General features: G+C 36.4%; 1 long non-coding RNA gene across 1 annotated transcript in view; it reads left to right on the plus strand.

Annotated features, from left to right (window-relative positions):
- The first annotated feature begins 1,561 nt into the window (after positions 1 to 1,561).
- The window catches only part of LOC148126854 (uncharacterized), a 42,319-nt gene continuing 24,303 nt past the window's right edge, over positions 1,562 to 19,577 (plus strand). The window contains exon 1 of the long non-coding RNA XR_015741406.1: positions 1,562 to 1,611. This is a non-coding gene — a long non-coding RNA (uncharacterized LOC148126854). The remainder of the gene's footprint in view (positions 1,612 to 19,577) is intronic.

Raw genomic sequence — 19,577 nt, forward strand, 5'->3', positions numbered from 1 at the left:
ACAAATTAACATACAATTGCTTATCTCCACTGTGCCAAATCAAATTTAGGGAATCTGGGGAGAAATTGAGCTACAGTTCTGAGAAGCTTCCATGTTTATATATGGATTTCCATTGGTTTCAGGATGACTCTCAAATAAAATATTACAAGCTTGGCTATGTTTATATTCCTCCCCCAAAGGATTACATTTACCTTTAATATTTTAAAATCTGCTGATGTGAAAACCTCTTCGCTGGTTTATGCTGCAGATACGATGTCACCAATGTCAATGGGAACAACAAAATAAAATCCAGAGGAATCCTAAAGAGATCTTAAGAGTGATCCTATATAGGGAAAATATAATACAGCTGGTAAGCCCTTTTCTCTCACCTCTTCAAGAGAGGCAAATTCCATTGACCCCTGTGTCTTTCCCTCTATTTTCCTATCACCATCTTCTTCCTCCCTCCTCTCAGGCACTATGACTGCCACTAATATCCTAATCTGGCATTTTGTAAAAGCATACAAAGCTTGCAATTTTTCACAAGTCACCCCCCCACACACACTTTTTAAAACTTTAATTTTTATCTTGTGTACACAACATGTGGCCATCTACAGTAATCTTTCAAGATCAGAGGTGGGTATTCAGCAGGTTCTGACCAGTTCTGGAGAACCGGTAGTGGAAATTTTGACTAGTTCGGAGAACTGGCAAATACTACCTGTGACTGGCCCCGCCCTGATCTATTCTCTGCCTCCTTAGTCTCAGTTGATTGGCTGGGTCTTCTTTAGTTGCCCTACATAGGAGAACAGAACTGGAAAGCAGGTTAGTGGGGTGGGAGAGGGAATGGGATTTTGCAGTAACCTTCCCCCTGGAGTGGGATGGGAAAGGAGAGTATTCTTCCCTTTTCATGCCCACCAAACCACACCCACCAAGCCACGCCGACAGAACCGGTAGTAAAAAAAATTGAATCCCACGACTGTTCAAGATTTTTTGGGGTCAGAGCTTGAGATCTTTTTAATGAGACCCCATCCTTTCATCAAACTCCTTTACATAATCTAACATTTAAAAATACAATCACAGTGGAGGTTGTATATTTTGGATGGCAGAATTTCAGATCTGTTGTTTTGAGACAGTAGAGTAATGCTAATAAATAAAGTTTGAAACATGTACTGTTATTTCTATGATAAAACATATTAAAATAATATATGACTAAAGAGAACCAATAAAAGAGTCATATTAGGAGCATTGTTTCCAAAAAAAGGTGCATATTATGAAAAAGTAGGTATAATATGCATAAAATAAATTAGTACCTGAACACAAATATGTATTTTCATTTTTTAAAAACTCAAATTCATATTAAAATGCTTGATAGAGAATTAGTTTCATGTAGTTATTAAAGGTACCAGGTTAGAAAAAATGAGACCATGCTAGGTGACCTTGGCCCAATTACTCTAGTTTAGCCCTAAAGGCAAAAGTAAAGTAAACCCTTTGGATTTTACTCTGCTAGTCTTTGCTGACTTATAGGGGGCAGTGGTCATATCTGTTTCAAAGCCATTGAGCCAGTGCTGTCTGAAGACATCAACAATCCGTAGTCAGCATGACATCATGGAGAACTGTAGCCTTCGCGTCAAAGTGGTACCTATTTATCTATTCTAATTTGAATGCTTTTGAACTGCTAGGTTGGCAGGAACTGGAGCAAGGATGGGAGCTCACCCTATCGTATGGTGCTCAGGTCTCTAACCTGGGCTGCTTGCTTTCCAGCTGACAAACCCAGAGTCTTAACTGCTGAGATACTGCACCTTCTTGTTTTCTAGGAAGAAATAAAAGCAAACCACTTCTGAAATGTTTTACCAAACATAGTGTGTGTGTGTGTGTGTGTGTGAGAGAGAGAGAGAGAGGGGTGGGTGGGGTGGGGGTGGGGGTGGAGAGAGACATAGAAAATTTATCTATTCCTTGTTTGTGTATGGGGATTGCTTTCATTTCAGGTGGATAAGAAGGATCTTTAGCATAGTGATTTACAAATTTTTATCTTATATGACATAATTATAAAGTACAGACAGGATATTATGGGAAAAACACATTGATGAATAAAACGTTTAAGGCAGGGCAACATTAAATATTGCCAGTTCTCATTTTGCTAAATATATAAAATCCTAGATATTATTTACATAGCCTGTAGTATTGAATTGAAATATTATATTTCAACAAGATCCAACACAGTTTGTTAAGATGTTTCTGAGAAAAGTAGTAATGAAAACTACATTTACTTTTTATCACATTAATTGAGTCTCTGTCAGAATGATTAAAAGCTGAGCCTACTATTATTAGTGAGGCAGAGCCTACTAATTTGCTTATAATTATGAAATATTGTTTGTATTATTAGAAAGTGAAATGAAAAACGTGATTTCAAATAAAATGCAAAATAGTTTACTACTAACTAATATAAGCAGTATTGCCATTATTGTATCATAGTATTGATATACATAGTAAGATGAACTATCTCTTATGCTGAATTATTCTTATTTATTTATACTTAAACCTACTTATTTTAAAGAATATTGCCATTGCATAAATAGTCTTCAGTGGAGATGCTCAATATACTACCATTGATTTCTCTCTTTTTTTTAAACAAATTTTATTGATTTTAACAACAAACAAAACAAAACATCATTAAACATTAAAAACATAAAACCTCTTTCCATTATAAATCTTTACAAAGCAGATAACACATTATTTTATATCACATTTTTCTAATTTATCCCATTTCCATATAGACACATAAATTGCCTTTAACAAATTTCACATTGTTTCTCTTTACTCTTATTCAATTACATTTCTTTTCTAGTTTATCTGCTATTCAATCATCACATTTATATTTTCCTCTGACTTTTTTTAAAAAAACAAAAACAAATTTTATTGACTTTACAAAACATACAAACAAATCAAGGCATATTAACATAAAGAATCTTTCTGGAAGAATCAGTAAAACGTACCAGATGTAATATGTATATTTACATTATCTGCTCATCATATCTTCTCCCGATTTCTCCTTTTCATTCTATTGTCCAGATTATATTTCTTACTAGTCAAAATTTTTGCCCTTTAAAAAACAATACACAAACAAACATAACATAGAACATAAAAAAACATCATTTCTGAAAGCTGCTTAATCCCGGGTTAAAACTCTTCGCACAGACACAAATTCAAAAATCATATTTACTTTATATGTCATTCCATATCTTATTACCATTTTCAATTTTTTGTATAGCTTCTTCCCTCTTTTATCTTTCTTAGTTTTATTTTGTTTATCTTATCTCAATACAATTCATAATACTTATCATTCTTTGTCTGTTCTTTTCCAGTTATCCATTCATCTTTTTTCTTTAGATATACTTCTCCTGTACACTAAATGGAGTAACGCCTTTGACTCTTTTCCCTAACTTAATAATGCTTAATATAACACTTAATTTATATTGAGATTCTGGTTAGTACATTCTAAAATTACACAATAAACTTCATAAAAAAAGCAAGTACACTACAATTACAAAATGAAAGCCTATAACCCACCATAAATACCATAAAAGAGCTAATCATATATGCTAATACACATTTTACTCTAAATACGCATATAAAAACACACTTTTATGTACCTTCCAGGATCCCTTTTTCAAGTAAATTTACACATTGTCTCTAAATAGATTTTGTTTCTTTAAATCTTGCTTCCCACCATTAAGGTTTTCCATCCTCTCCTTTCTCTCTTGTTTATTTTTCTCCTTGCCTTTTTTACCCCATTGTCTCTCCTCCTCCCTTTTCTTCTTCTGCTTACCCCCTTTCTGTTGTTTTCTAACCTTATATCCACCTTTCATCTCATTTTTCTCTTTTTGGATTGCTTTCTCTGCCCTTAAAATCCCCTTTTTCTATACCGCCATTTCTAAAAATTGAAAAAGGGTGCCCAAAGTATCTTTTCCATCTTGCTCTTCTTTCTTATATTTTTGGTATTGAGTTTTTAATTCATCCAAAAGCAATGCCATCATGAAGAGAAAGACTTCTTCAAAAACAACCACCCAAGTATTTTTAATCAAGAGTAATTCCAAAAAAAAATTCCAAAGTCACTAAAAGATCCAGATAAACTATTTCTTTCAATACTTTTTTTTTTTTTTACCTTCTTCAATTTCTCTTTCTGGGGTTACTGATTAAAAGGTTCCCATTAAAATGTATCTTTCTTTAAAGTTCTAGGCAATCTGCTCCTTTTTCAAGCTCTGCTCCAAAAAGTTTTTTTTCCTCTCCCCCCACTTACAACAGCAATTTCCCTTTAAACACTCAGAAATCCATACCTCCAATGCGGGCTTTCCAATTTCTGAAGATGTTAAGTCCAAAGTCCAAAGTCCTTTCTCTCACAATTTTCAAGTTAAAATACCTTCAGTGCCCAGTATTTTCCAGTTCTGCATTTAGTGTTTCTGTGGGGTGGGAGAGTAAATAGAAAAAAAGTTTTCCCTTGGCAGCTGTCTCCGCTGCTTTTCTCTTCTTAGGGATACAATGTATCTTTCAGGCAATAAACAATTCCACTCCAGGTTTTAGACATTGCTATTTTCCCGGCACAGCCAGCACTTTCACTTCTGAATCTTCTTTCTCCTTCTTCCTCCAGCACAATCTTTTCCAGCTGCCGGCTTCTTTGTGGCGCCCATCACTGACCACCGCTCCACCGCTTTGAGAAAAGGAGGTTAAGCTGGGTGAGGAGGGGGTCTGCGACACCTCCAAACCCCTTCCCAGATCCTCCCTATCTTCGGCTGCCTCTACAGGGCAGCCTTATCCTCCAGATCCGTCTGGATCGGAGGCACCAAGACGACGAGCACAGCAGGGATCGCGGAGAGACGCGAATCCCTGCTGTCGCCAAAGCCTGGCAACCCAGAAGGGCCATTGATTTCTCTTATAACCATTTTAAACACCTAGTGCCAATAGAGTCATGGAATGATTATTTTGCACCAATATTTATGTGACACTGACTGTGTTTGGAAACAGTTGTTTGATTTCCTGCTCTGGTGTATCATTCCTGTGAATGCTGATCATGAAATTTTGATCTTGGACTGGCTGACAAGCCAATTTGGATCTCTGGACCTTGTACTGGTTTTAACTACTCTTCTGTATACTCTTCTGTATATCCTGTTAAAAACAAAGCCATCAAGCAAGCTTTTTCTTTTTCTTTTTCTTTTCTTTCTTTCTTTCTTTCTTTCTTTCTTTCTTTCTTTCTTTCTTTCTTTCTTTCTTTCTTTCTTCTTCCTTTCTTTCCTTTCTTTTTTTCTTTCCCATCTATCTCCATATATGAAATTTATATAGCTGTCCATCTCAAAAAAGTTACTCTGGCAATGTACAAAAAAGATGTTAAACTATTTCTTTTCAAGAGAGTTTGTTCATTTACTTTTCTTTTCTGTCCTGTTTGCTGTTATCTTGAGTAAATCCCTTGCCTTACCCTTGAGTAAATCACTTGCCTTACCTAGTAATTCTATGTATGTGAAACAGATCTAATGCTTGCATTTCTCTGCTTGTCTGTGATTATTATTTAATGAAACACAATGATTGCTAGGCTGAATCTCATAGGTTCCAATATTGAATATTTGAGCAGAAGATGAATGATCATAGCATCAAGGCTGATGATTTTATGTTGATCTCAACAAAATATCCTTACTAAATAATGGATGAATAAAATCAAGCTAACCATAGACTTGCATTCTTCCATATCAGAATTATTTGCAAGAATGGTGGCAATTCATAATTTATATTTTTTATATGTGCAGGAATATTATATGAAATTAACCCTCCATCTTTCCAGAGGGTGAATGAAAAAACTAAAAAATTGTTCAGGAATTCTGCCCTCCAAGAAGAGAATGTGTTTTTCTTGGTCTTTCCCTTTCTATATATCTTCAGATAGAATGCTTCTCTACATCAGAGTGGGTGGGCCAAAATTCATTCTCTGTTTGTACTTTGAGTGATTAGGAGCTAACAGACAAAATCAGTACATTAAATCTTGCAGATGCTTAAGGCACTCATCTGATCACTTATTATTCCCAAACTAGACACTCTACCACAAATCATAGCTCTGCCCAGTTATGGAGTGGAGCTCTCAACATGCTATGCAAACCTAATGAAATTACCATTCCCGGAACTTGCTTTTTTATTTCACTTTTGAAGGCCACTTGGAGATGTTGAAAACTTTTGTTTAAGAAGCACTAATTCTTTTTTTCAAATAAATATTATGTTTCACCTTATCTTGATTCTTGACCCTTGAAGTTGTGTTACAACATACTTTGAATCAATCAGTACAGTTTTATGCCAAACATGTATTAATTGACTCTTAGGTTATGATGGTGGTGCTGGTGGTGATAATGATGATGACATTGGTAGGGAAGAAATTGTGTTCTTTGCTATGAAAGGAGAATCATCATCTATAGATTCCCTGGAAAAATGGCTCACATTGTAAATAACTTTCCTTAAATTGGTAATATTTAGAAATTAAGTTTTTAAATCTTTTGATAACTTATCTCTAAATAGACGTAGTATCCAATTTTCTCAATGAGTCTCTAGTCTGCACACAATCCAGCATCCTCCAGATTTGCTCAACTAACAGTCATGGAAGCAAAAAAAAAAAATCCCGTTATAGGATTTAGGGCCTTGGCAATATCATTAAATGTAGTATAGGCTGAAATGCATCACAGCCAACACTGGCACCTCAAAAGCAGATTTATCCAAGATGAGAGATTATACAAATAATTTTATCAGCCAAGTGACTTATATTTTCTCTCTTAATATTTATTTTTTTAGCAAATGTGTATGCTGCCTAGTTCTATTTATCCTGTCTCTTATCTGAGTTTTAAAGGTAAGCAGGGTTAGTCCAGGTTAGAACATGATGGGAGTTTGCCAGGAAACACCATCACAATTGATTAGCATATAAGGCTGACAAATCCCCAAAGAAAATAATGGCAAAGCAGATTTGTAGAAAACCACAGGTCACCAGGAATTGAGCTCAAGTTGAAGAATACTTTACTACTTTACTAGCAAAATATATTTTGCTTTGCTCCCAAACATGAGCTGACAAGTTTATAGTATCCAACTGAGTCATTACATCACTGTTCAACCCTCCAAAGGGCTCAAAAACCAAGGCTTCCTCCAGAAAGATATTGCCTACCCCAGCAGGAAAACAAACCAACTGGAGATGTGGAAAGATACTGGAGATACCTATATGCTACCTAAACTCACATTGTCATGACAGTTGAGCAAAATAGTGCATCACAGGGCAACAACTTTTCTACCAAGATATTTCACACGGGCTAACTTACAGAATGTGTCCAAAAACCAGTACCCATGACTCCGGAAAAATGAAACTCAGGAGGTTGTCATGCTTCTACTGCCTGATTGGACTGCTACTGCAGTTATTTATTTTCATTATTTAGTTTAGTTTGTCAAGTGAGAAAACAGTGATTATATGATCTTCATTTTCAATGTTCCAGAACAGTTTCCTAGCCAATCTGACAATCCCTTGTTCCATCCCTCACCCAGCAGCAGCAGCTATTTACCTGCTTGCTGGGAAGAGAAGGGAAAGGAAGGGAAAGGGAGTTTTCTGATGTTCCCTGCCAGATTCCCACAAGTGTTCCTACTCCCACTGCTTTTTTGCCTGCTGGGCAAAAAAGCCATTCTGCTTCTGTTTAGGTAAGGAAATATCTCTGAAAGGATGACCCAACAGGACATGGGTTGTCCAGAACCAACTAATCTAAAATAAAATACCTCATCTCTTCAATTTTACCCTTTAGGATGAGTACAAGATTGTTTATTTTTCCTCTCAATTATATCATGGGAACTTAATCAGCTTTATGAAAGTTTCTGAATTTTTGCACTGGGAAAATTATAATATTTCACTGAACTGGATTTACATTGTGTTATGACCTGCATTGTGGCAAATAATGAATGAAAGTTCCTTCAACCTTATACTAATTATTCTTGACTCTAATTATTTTCACTGGCTGCAATGTATCTGTATTCTTTCCATGGGAACCACATCTTAAAAAGGGCAGGTATTTCCTCCTTTCTAGGCCTCCTCCCCGTGGTTGTTTGGGCCGACCCTGAATCTTATCGGTTTCATAATGGGAATTCGAAAGGCAACCAAAAGAAAAAGGAAATAGCTAAAGATGAAGCAATTTCTGGGGTGTAAACTTTATTTTAAAATAAAATGATGATGTGATATGTGAACAAAACCATAGTGAAGATCTGTTTTAAGATACTACTTAGGAATAACTCATAACAAATAAGCTGATAATGGTTTCTAATGAATTAAAAATTCCTGCAACCACACACCTACACCTGATCAGCCAACTTTCTCACTTAGGCCAAAAGACTGCCTATTTTAAGTGCAATTATTTTCTTTTGCCTTTTGAAAATAGCATCTCATGTATCATGTTCACGTTTGCTTAAATTCATTTTCATTTTTGTTGAGATTCCTTTAGATTTGCAACTTTTTGCTTATATTTAATAGTTATGAACTCTCTCTACATAATAAGCAAAACACTTGTTTCTGAGACAGTTCAGCTATGAGTTCATAGTTGCTTGTCTGAATTTTCAGTTAAGTTTAATCAAGAGAGAGAATGCCTAGAGGAATATAAATTGATGAGAATACAGAACATTAAAATGGATTTCAATATCTGACCTCAGAATGGACAAATGCAATTTCCGTGTCTCCTCGTGTCTTTGAGACATATTTCCCAGACTTTTCAATGTTGGGAAGGGTCCACTTTGTGCAGGGGTAGGGGAGAGGGGAGCAGGGCAGGAGAGATTCCAAGAAATGGGATGAAGGTCTTTTCAGTGAGCCCAGAAAGTCTCACTGATTTTTTCATAATCCTTTTTTTTTTCCTTTTCAACAACTGCGCTACAGTTTACTCTCCCAGGGATCCAGCAACAGGAAAATGCTAAGGCTGTGCCAGAAACTAGAAATAAGAAATAAATTCAATCAGATGCTACAGTATATTAATTTATATTTAATCTCCCATATGTTAATAGAACAAGTGTTTGTTTTTTACTTATATAATTGGAACATCAAGTTCATTCCCCTGATTTAATGAAGGAATACAGTATCTGACAAAGGACTATTCACTGTGGGTAGTAGTAATAGGATTTTAATGTCCCAATCATCTTTTCTGATTGATGCAGTGAGTCTCAATTTTTTTCCTGCTAAAGGGTGATAAGTTTGTTTGAAATTAAATCTGTCCATTTAGAATTATACTATGGAAAAACAATGTATATTTAATGCAACAAGACTGAGATATCATTTTCTCAGAGAAATTTGAGAAAAATCCATGGACAACATACAGCAGCAGAAACAATCACAAGAAAAGAAATTACTGGAGCTCCAGTAGTTAGTTTCCTTCCTTCCTTCCTTCCTTCCTTCCTTCCTTCCTTCCTTCCTTCCTTCCTTCCTTCCTTCCTTCCTTCCTTCCTTCCTTCCTTCCAAGGAGGGCAATCTAATAACCTAACTGACTTAGCTTACATTCATACTCCTAACTATTTCTAAATATTTCATGACCACATATATCATTTAAGTATGAGCAGTGTATTGTTAAATATCAAAGAACATAGTCAGTGGAACGTACAAATTGAAGACTAATTTATCAATGAAGTTGGACACTTGGTTAAAGTTACACATTTGTAATAGCAAATATGAGCCACAGTTTCGCAAACCTGCACATACTTTTTGTTAGAAAACAATTCATCCTGGAATAATCAACTTCTGGAAATCATTCACAGATGGGTGGAACTGAACACAATGCACTAGCAGTTAGTTGTGCATCACTGCTTTCAAATTGTACCCACTTGATTAAAGAAGGGGTGGACAGCATCACAAGTGTAAGTTGCATGCAGGATGAAATATCACTTACAGGAGAAATGTTTCAAGGATTAACATCTCAGGTTGGAATGAATTAAAAGTCTGCATGTTGCTTTTATGCTGTCAGTGATGTCATATCTAAACTGGATACTTGTTATCAGAGCAGACCTAATGCGGATTTATTTAATATCTGCTAAAACAAATCCACACTTTGTGCTCATCTTTAAAAATAGCTTTATTCTAATATAAACATTATATTATTAAAAGCCACTCCTTTGCTGAAAAATAGCCATGAGAAAATAATGTCTTTGCAATATATCTTATAGTCTATAATACATTTTTTTTTTCTGATTGTACAGTCAGATGCTTGGAAATGTACAAAATTTTATAGCTTTATATAAAACTATATAAAGCATAGAACTATACAAAAAAATCAGATTGAGTATTCCAGTATTGATGTATTTATTTTATTTTTAGCATGTGTGAGTCATCCTATAGATAAAAGCTTTCAGACCATGTACCACAAAACAATGTATAACAAAATCCATACTCAAGCATAACTGTTAAGTTTTCAAAAATGTCTGAAAAGAGAGCATCAAATCCATGTTCAATTTTGCCCTTTGACAATGTTAGAAGCAAATCCCAAGAGTTGTAGCTAATTGTAAATAATCCTATATTATAGGTACGTTAAAAGTGCAAAAAAAAGGGTAGATATATGGGAGTCTCTCTGTGCGGCAATAGGAAATACTACATTATAGGTAGCCCATTCCCAGAGTGCCTAAATGGGACATTTAAAAAAAAGTCCAAGGCTGAAACCATGTAGCAGTAGACAGAGTCATATTCATTCTATCTGGCTTACATCACTGGAGGCATGAAAGTCAATTCCTTCTCATAGATTTCACTAGAAACTGGGTAAGCATTTTGGGAGACCAGGAATCCTGCCTACTATGCTCTGTTATACATGTTATGCATGTCTGCATGGTACAGGTCTTCATGAACACAGAACATAGAATAATAGATTTGGAAGGGACCTTGGTGGTCTTCTAGTCCAACCCTCTGCTCAAGCAAGAGACCTTATATCATTTTAGACAAATGGCTGTCCAATCTCTTCTTAAAAATTTCCAGTGATTAAGTACCCAGAACTTCTGGTGGCCAGATGCTCTACTGATTGATTGTCTGTAGAGATTCCCAGTCATTCAGGTCATGGTTGTGCTTTTTTTTCAGGAGGCAAGTGGACTTTCTTGTTTTTTCTTTGAAACGAAATATCTTCAAAGAAAAAACAAGAAAGTCCAGTTGCCTCCTGAAAAAAGCACCTTTGGGACTAGTGATTAATTGATCTCACTGTCAAAAAAGTTCTCCTCGGTTCTAGATTGGACTTCTCTTTAATGATCTTCCATCAGTTACTTCTTGTCTTGCCCACAGGTGCTTTGGAGAATAGGTTGACTCCTTCTCTGTGACAGTCCTTCAAGTAGTGAAAGACAGCGATCATGTCACTCCATTTTGTTGGATTAGATCTCAGCCAGACCTTGAGTATTGAAGAGTTGTCCTGAAATGAATACAAGCTCCAGCTCCTTTGTAGTGCAATGATGGTTTATTCATTAGATCAGCAAACAACAAATACTCTTATCTGACAAGAAAGGCCAGGCAAGGTTAGCATTGGGTTTTTCTCCCTTTCTTTTTATTACCATTATCGTGAGACACCCCACCCCACCCCAACCTACACCCAGGCTTATACACAGTTCTAGTTCTGGCCATACCTAACCCATTATCCCTAAATGCTATTAACCCTATAACATGTCTACATCCTTAATCTATTCTGACCCTCACTAACTGATCCCTACCTGGTGCCACTTTCACCATGTTTAACCTAAGGCTTAATTACCACCTATATGTGCCCCAACCTCCTCTAACAATACGCACCACATCAGTACATGAAAAGAGCCATTTCCAGCCCCCCAGTTGCCTCAGAATCCATCCTGCAGGGACTCCCAACACCAATGGCCAGCACACAAGTAGAAATACAGATTTGTCAGCAGCAGAGATAAGGTGACATTCTCCATGGCCAGCTGACTTGCTGCGAGGTGTGTTCGGAGCTGACGGGCTCCGTCAAGAACTTGGAGCCCGACACTAGTCATACCCAGTTCCCTCAATTATTCATTGTATGGTTTAGCCTCCAGACCCCTTATCATCTTTGTTTTCCTTCCCTGCACTCTTTCTCTATATCATTTTTGTACTATAATCAGAATTGGATGCAAAATTCTAAGTGCCAAGGATCATTGTCTCATTCTCCGAGAGTCTGATTTTGTCAAAAGCAGCTGGATATTGCAGTCTTGTAGAAAAACATTCACTGCAGATGGCAAGTTTGGGAAAGTAGCCTTGGGCTAGGCCATGCTTCACACACACACACACACACACACACACACACACACTAACGTATACTATGCAGGCCACTGAATCCTTCAGGAGAAAAAAGACCACAACGGAGAGAATAAATTTGACCTAAAGAATTAGTGTACCCAGAGAAAATAAAGTGCTTGATTTAAGTGCTATCAGGGCCTGAGAATCTCCAGAATGAGGAATGAAAGAACAAAAGGTCATTTTACTTAAATTAGAGTATGAAGTATGATAACAATATAAGAATGTACTGCAAGGGAATTTGAGAAATGAGGAAGAGGTGGCAGAGATTTTCATAAGAAATTGCATGGAGGACAATAAGGCAGGCTCTGCCTCTGATTACTGAGGGTGAGGCGTTGGCAAGAATCCCATCAGGAAAACTTGAAGGGGAAAAAAAAAGCAAGTGTATAAATGCAAGGTTATATTATTATTGTGAAACCAAGTCATTGCAGTTCAGTGGTAAAAAACAAACAAACCCCGAGATATCTTGGGGTATGAGATGGCAAGATATTGTAGGTGGTCTTTTAGTTATGAATAAATATGTGCAGTGTAAGGTGCAGAAAAAAAAAACAGAGAAAAGGACTTACTCAAGTGCTAACTTCAATGATGGATTAAAAGAAAAAACCCGCCCATAATAAAACTGTTTATATATTTCTAAGCGAAGGCATACATTAACATAAGTGTCAAGGATCCACTTAATTCAACAAAATATACTATTGAATTGCATTGTACAATGAGATTTAACACACTACAAAGAATGTACACAGTCTCCATGGTTAAATGCTCATGTCAGTCTTTACTGCCAAATCCTTGAACAAATGAGTTTTCATACAAGTCTTGGCTGCAATCCGGAAGGAAAATCTTTATTGATGAACTTTACATGCTCTTTTTTATATGTATTGCAGTGTGGACTTGTTTCAGCCTAAACAATAGTTTCAGATAAATAGTAGAGCTTTTAAGGGTAGAAGGACACCACAGTTGGTCAGTTTTCTATTGACTTGGATGCTACCTGAAACTTAACAGTAAGTAACACACCAAACATTCTGTTCACCTGAGAGTTGTTGGTCTACCAGTTATGCCCAAGAACCTATAACTTGAGTTTTTCAAATAAGTCAGATTAAAAAAAGATGATGATAATGAAATCTTTATGCAAAGTATGAAGTTGCCATATATTTCTTTTAAAACATGTCACTCTGGACTTTGCCTCCACTGATTATTTATGGCAAAACAGCACTGAAAATGCATTGAGCTCTTTCCCCACTATAATTTGGCCATTCTTTTTCAGCTGACATAAGAGCACAGGAAATTGCCGTATCCTGAGTCCAACCCAGTATTGTTGACACTGACCAACAACCATTCCTCAGGATTTCAGACAACAGATTTTACAGAAATAACAAAAGATGCCGAGGTTTGAACCTCTGGCCTTCATCTGGAGAATTTGTTCTTAAGCCTAAGGGTCAACTTGGTAATTCCTGTATAATTTAAGATTCTCTCTTGGTACAGACTTTGAAACTCTTCTGTCTATCCATTATGAATTGTTTAGGCTATGGTAATGCCTAAAGTCTCATTATATGCAACATGCAGAGTAGTTCCTTTTGCAAATAAAATTGGTGGCAAAAGAGTGTATGCTATGCAAATACTCTTTCTTGGCTCTTGCTATCAGAAGAAGTTAAATAAATCACAGAATTAAAAAAAAAAGTTTGAAATTTTTAAGCCCCTGAGCCTGCTTTTTATAGCCCCAAAGACCCCAACTGACCATGATGGCTGGAAACTAACAATTGGTTTTATTGCTATTTTTAGATAGGAAACATATGAAAATTGGACTATAGATCAGAGGTCCCCAATCCACATCTCCGCCCTGGTCCTGGACTATAGCCTGTCGGGAATTGGGCTGCAGAACCGGTAGGCAAGTGTGCGAAGCTTCATTTGTGCATGTGTGGGAGCTAGGTTGCGGCACAAACCCATCCTCTCCCCTACCTGCTGCCACCGTCATCACTGTTGCTGCTGGTTCGTGGAGGTAGAAAGGTTGGGCCCACTGCTATAGACCCTAAAATAGGTTTATCATAGTTATAAACAATGCTCATGTCCCCAAATGGCTTCTCCAGTAAACTGTTCCTCAGATTACCCAAACTGGATTTATGGGGATTAGACAACCACTAAAGGCTCAGTGACACTGAGGCTACTGACTGAATGAAAACCACTTGGTGATATAGTAAGTACAGGTAGTCCTCAACTTACAACAATTCATTTAGTGACTATTTAAAGTTACCACGACACTGAAAAAAAGTGGCTTATGACCGTTTTTCACAGTTATCACTTTTGCAGCCTTCTCATGATCATGTGATCAAAATTCAGATGCTTGGCAACTGGTTCATATTTATGATGGTTGCTGTGGCCCAAGGTCACATGATCCCCTTTTGTGACCTTCTGACAAGCAAAGTCAACGGGGAAGCCCATTCACTTAACAACCAGGTGACTAACTTATCAACTGCAGTGATTCACTTAACAACTATGGCAAGGAAGTTTGTAAAATGGAGCAAAACTCACTTAACAAATGTCTCACTTAACAACTGAAATTTTGGGCTCAATTGTGGTTGTAAGTCGAGCACTACTGTACACACTTTATCTAAGAATTATTGAAAGTGGGAAAAGGAGCAATAGACCTCTTTGGAAGCAAACTATACCTATTCTCACCATTAACCTCTTTCCAGAATCTGAAAAGCATTTAATGGCCATTTTACAAATTTTCTAAGAGTTGGAGATTACAGTGCAATGTGGAATTAGTTCCTGACATTTGTCGTTACTTTGCCTCAATTTGAAAACAAGATAAAATGCCATGACAAAATTCAGTTATTGGTGCACAGAATAAAAGATATTAGATAGATATTATGCAATCTGAAAATTGCCAGTCATTCCCTGCTAACATAAATCCTGATTTGTTATTTGGAGGGACAAGTAATGATCTTAGATCACCAGTCATAGAAAACATGGCAGGAAAGGTTTATTTAGAAAAATCACAGTTCTGGTTTACAATAATTTATGAATATTCACTGGTAATGAATAATAAATGTATATTAAGCAAGTGATGTGAAAAAGCCTGGTATCGTAGAATAAACCCAGTGACTGCAGTTCATTTATAATAAAGATACATTCCATATAATAACCTAGCAGAAATTTATCACATGTAAGAACATTAATCATCAAAATAAGAAACAAAGTTAATTGTTAATCATGTTCAGAAGTCTCTAGAAAATGACACTGATAAAAGCACACCAACCAAACTTCATTGAGCTATAAATATTCAAAAGTTTAAAGATGAACTGACACCTTTAAAGAATACTAATTATTGGAAAGAAAGGGATACTAGTCTTAGCAATTTTCACCAACGTTTACAATTTGACAACTTCAAATTCAAATTACTATGACATTAGCAAGGTGGCTTAGCTCCTCGACTCTTTGCTCCTCACAAAAAAGGAGCACTTGAAAACAACACAATACAATAAACTAGACAGAACAAATTGTATCAATTTCAAAATTAATTAATTTGTAATTTCTAAAGTGGATTAAGCTGAGGCAGTATGTTCAACATCTGTTCTAGTGATTACAATCACATTTCTAAATGAACTGTGCTAAATTTTATAAGTTTAGAGCAGATTAAACGACTTAGAAATATATCCAGTTTTCCAATGAAAGGTCAGTTTGTAATAGATGCCTAAGCATTATTTTGGGTGTTTGGCTATTGGAATTCCAGCCAAGATGGCCAACGGTCTATGCTAATTGGGAAACCCTGAAGATTGTAGCCTGAGCACATTCAGAAACCTCATGTTGGAAGAGGTTTGCATAAAGAATATTACTAAGTTATTTGAATAATTTAATCTAAAATAATTGGCATAGAACCAAACTACATACAAAAACAGCAAATAAAATGGTTTGCTCACTTGGAGAGGATATCTTGAGATTTCGTATCCTTCAAAACATATAAAAACAGGAGAAGGTCAAAGAACATGAAGCAGACCCAGAAAAAGATAGAGAAGCAACATCAAAGACACAATAAAATGGCATCTAATAACAATGGTTGAGGCTCCCAGAAGAACAAGAACCTTGACACCCAAAGGGCAAAGGAGAAAATAAAAATAAGAATACTAAGTTTTATATGACATTTATATATGGCTTATATGATATCTCTGTAATATATAACACCATTGCATTTCTCTTGGCAGCTCCCATCAAACTGACAAAGAAGCCATTCTGATATTTAATTATTACATCAGGATGCATATTCAAATGGAACAAAGAAGCACTGCTCTTTTCTATGAGTCATGAGATTTCTTAAAGATTGTGTACAATCTATTGTTTTGTCCAGGTTTGTTAAGCTAATCCACCTTTCCTCTATTAAGAGAGAGGTATGTGTTTTCCCCAAGATATAGCAGTCTGGAGAGAGACAGAAATAGCTGTGCTGGCACATACATGCCAAGGCAGCAGAGAGCAGTTTTCAAAGCAGCCCTGTGTTATGGGGACAAGTCATGGCTGCTTTAATGATTTGAAAAGTTGTATGTGTGTGGGGGTGTTTTGTATATGCATTCTGAAATAACTTTTTGATAGGATTTACAGAGCCCTAATATCTAACTCTTTCAGGGCTTTAACGTGGACAGCTGGCAATAATTAAAACAGTGCATGGGAATGTCATATTAAAAGCGAGGAAACTAAGTAGCTAAAATAAAACATCAAATAAAATTTGCATTCCCTGTGAAACAAATGTTTTCCTAAGAAGGTCTTCACCAACTGGCGAAAGGCTGTCACAGAGGCAACCAGCCAACTTGGCCTTCAAGTGTAGAAAGACTTACTGTGAATTTTAAGTTCCTTTTTTCTACTGCCTGTTTAAATGGATGATTTTTAATGAAGAGCTTTGGGATGTTAATGGTTGCATTATAACTGTAATTGTATAGTGAAGCCAAGCTTTCATAAATTTTCAAGCTTGGGAACTGCCTTGTAAGAGACTGTAGCTTCCTTAACCCAGTTGTTGAATAAGCCACAGATTTCTGGATTCACACCAACTCTGAGCCAAGCCCCTCCCCTCTTTTATGGCTTAGTGTGCGATGTATGAAACAGGTCATTTATTAGAGATGAATCAACAACCCTACCAAGCAAGCAACAATGAGGCGAAGACTGCTTTTCTTTGTTCCTTATTGCAACTCTTCAAACTGCAAAGAGCTGGGGAGACAAAGGGGAAAGAATTTAAGAGCAGTGCATGGGTAACCAACTTTCTGGAAGGCAAGTTGATGATTTAGATCAGGGGTGTCAAACTTGTACCCTCATGGCGGCATCATGTGACATATTGGGACTTTTCCACCCCTTTGTTAAACTGGGTGGGGGCGGGGTGGGGGCAGCACATGACCCATCCGGCCCGTGGGACATGAGTTTGATACCCCTGATTTAGATATTAGGTTTTATATTCTAAATTGCCCATCTCCTTCAAAGAGGAGCTCTAGGTGGTATACATTATAATATAACTGCTAAATAAAACAAAATATGCAAATTAACATTAAAATTAAATTTGGATTTAAACTTTTAAAATTATAGAATAATGATAACTAAACATCAAAAGAGGCAAATAATTCTGAAGATGGCCATTTTACCAAATTGGCTACTACCTGATAAATTTGGGGCTGGTTTTTCAGATTTATTTGTTTAACATAAAATATATGGCTACCCATTTCAAACATATGACTCTGAGTGGCTAAGAGACAATAATAGCAAAATAATAACATCCTAGTAAAACAATAAATAACAAATACAGAAACTGAGATAAAATAAATAACGCAGTCAATATATTCATGATTTTGGCTCCACACGTACCCCAGCTCAGCCACAAAACCACATTTTATGACCCCATGGAAACGGGTGGGACACGACAGGGTTAAATACTGGTTCGGGATTTACGAGCTTCCCTGCAGGCTGCGAGCCGTGCGACTGTAAATTGTCATCAGCAGCTACGTGCAGAGAAGTAGCCTTTGAAACAGCCCACTTTTCCTTTTTTAACAGCAGCTGTGCCTCATTCAGCAGCTGAAGTTGAAAAATCATGAAATAAGGATCAGGTAAGAGCCCAGGTGGGCAGGTGGACAAAAACATCAGCAGACATAGAACCGGTTCTATGTCTACTGCTCTTCAGAGCTACCGGTTCTACAGAGGTGGACAGAACCAGTAGAAACCCACCCCTGCATGAAAAGCTCTATAGGTTGGAGCAATTCTAATCTCTGGAAGAATGAGATTCCATTTTCTTGTTAAATTAGCATACCACTGCACTAATATCCTCTTGAATCTATATGGATACAAGTTCCTGTGTATGTGGCTTATGTGAGATATTTATCAAGACAAACAAAAGCCTGTGTTTATGTTAGATTGAAGAAGAATGCTATTAACAGAGACAAAAATGAATAGGTTGCTTTGGTCACACCACCAAATATTACCTGGGAAGCTTAGGAAAATGTTAAAGATGATCAAAACTACAAAGAAAGAAGAATTTCCCAAGATATCCCTAAACTTAAAGCAAGATTCCCAATGTGGTTAATATATGTGGGAAGATTTCACAGTAACATCCATATCCTTTATTTTATAATTATATTTTCTTAATTCTTGCTACACTATTTTTATGATTGAGCATATTTAAATAGCTTAATTTGGGTGTTCTTTTTAAATGCATTCACATATTACTAGGTATTTGGGTTGACTTACTTTATGTTCCAGATCCTACAGATAATCTTTAACTTATGACCACAATTGGGCCTGGAAAAGTGTTTTGCCATTAAGCAAAACATGTGATTGTAACTTGCAACTTTTCCTGATGACTTTGATTATTGGAATCTGGTTGGAAAGATTGCAAATGGTGATCATGTGATCATAGGATGTTCTAAATGTGTCCTAGTTGCCAAATGCATGGATTGCAATCATGTGGGTGCTGAGATGGTTGGAAATGTTAGGATCAATTGTAAACCATTTTTTTCAGTGTTGATGAAACTTTGAATGGTTGCTAAATGAATGATCATAAGTCATGGACTAGCTTCATTAATTAATGCATTATTAATCCTCCTACTTTCTTTTATCACCATTTTTTTAAAAAAAATTCCGAGTGTCCAATCCAGCTTACAATAAATACAACGAGAAGTTTGCCCATATAGAAGAAATCCTTTATTCTAATGGAATTATCAACTTGTAACATTTGAACAGTTTTTGCCAAATATTAGTGAGATAAGGACTGCAGAATCTTGAAGCCCTGATCCAAATAGTAGGGTTATAAGGTGACAGCTGCTTCAATTGGCAAATCTTCATACCTGCCTGAAATGGA

The sequence above is a fragment of the Pseudonaja textilis genome, chromosome 2, assembly GCF_049901715.1.
Source record: "Pseudonaja textilis isolate UNSWEBS1 chromosome 2, rPseTex1.2, whole genome shotgun sequence".
Classification (NCBI taxonomy): Eukaryota; Metazoa; Chordata; class Lepidosauria; order Squamata; family Elapidae; genus Pseudonaja; species Pseudonaja textilis.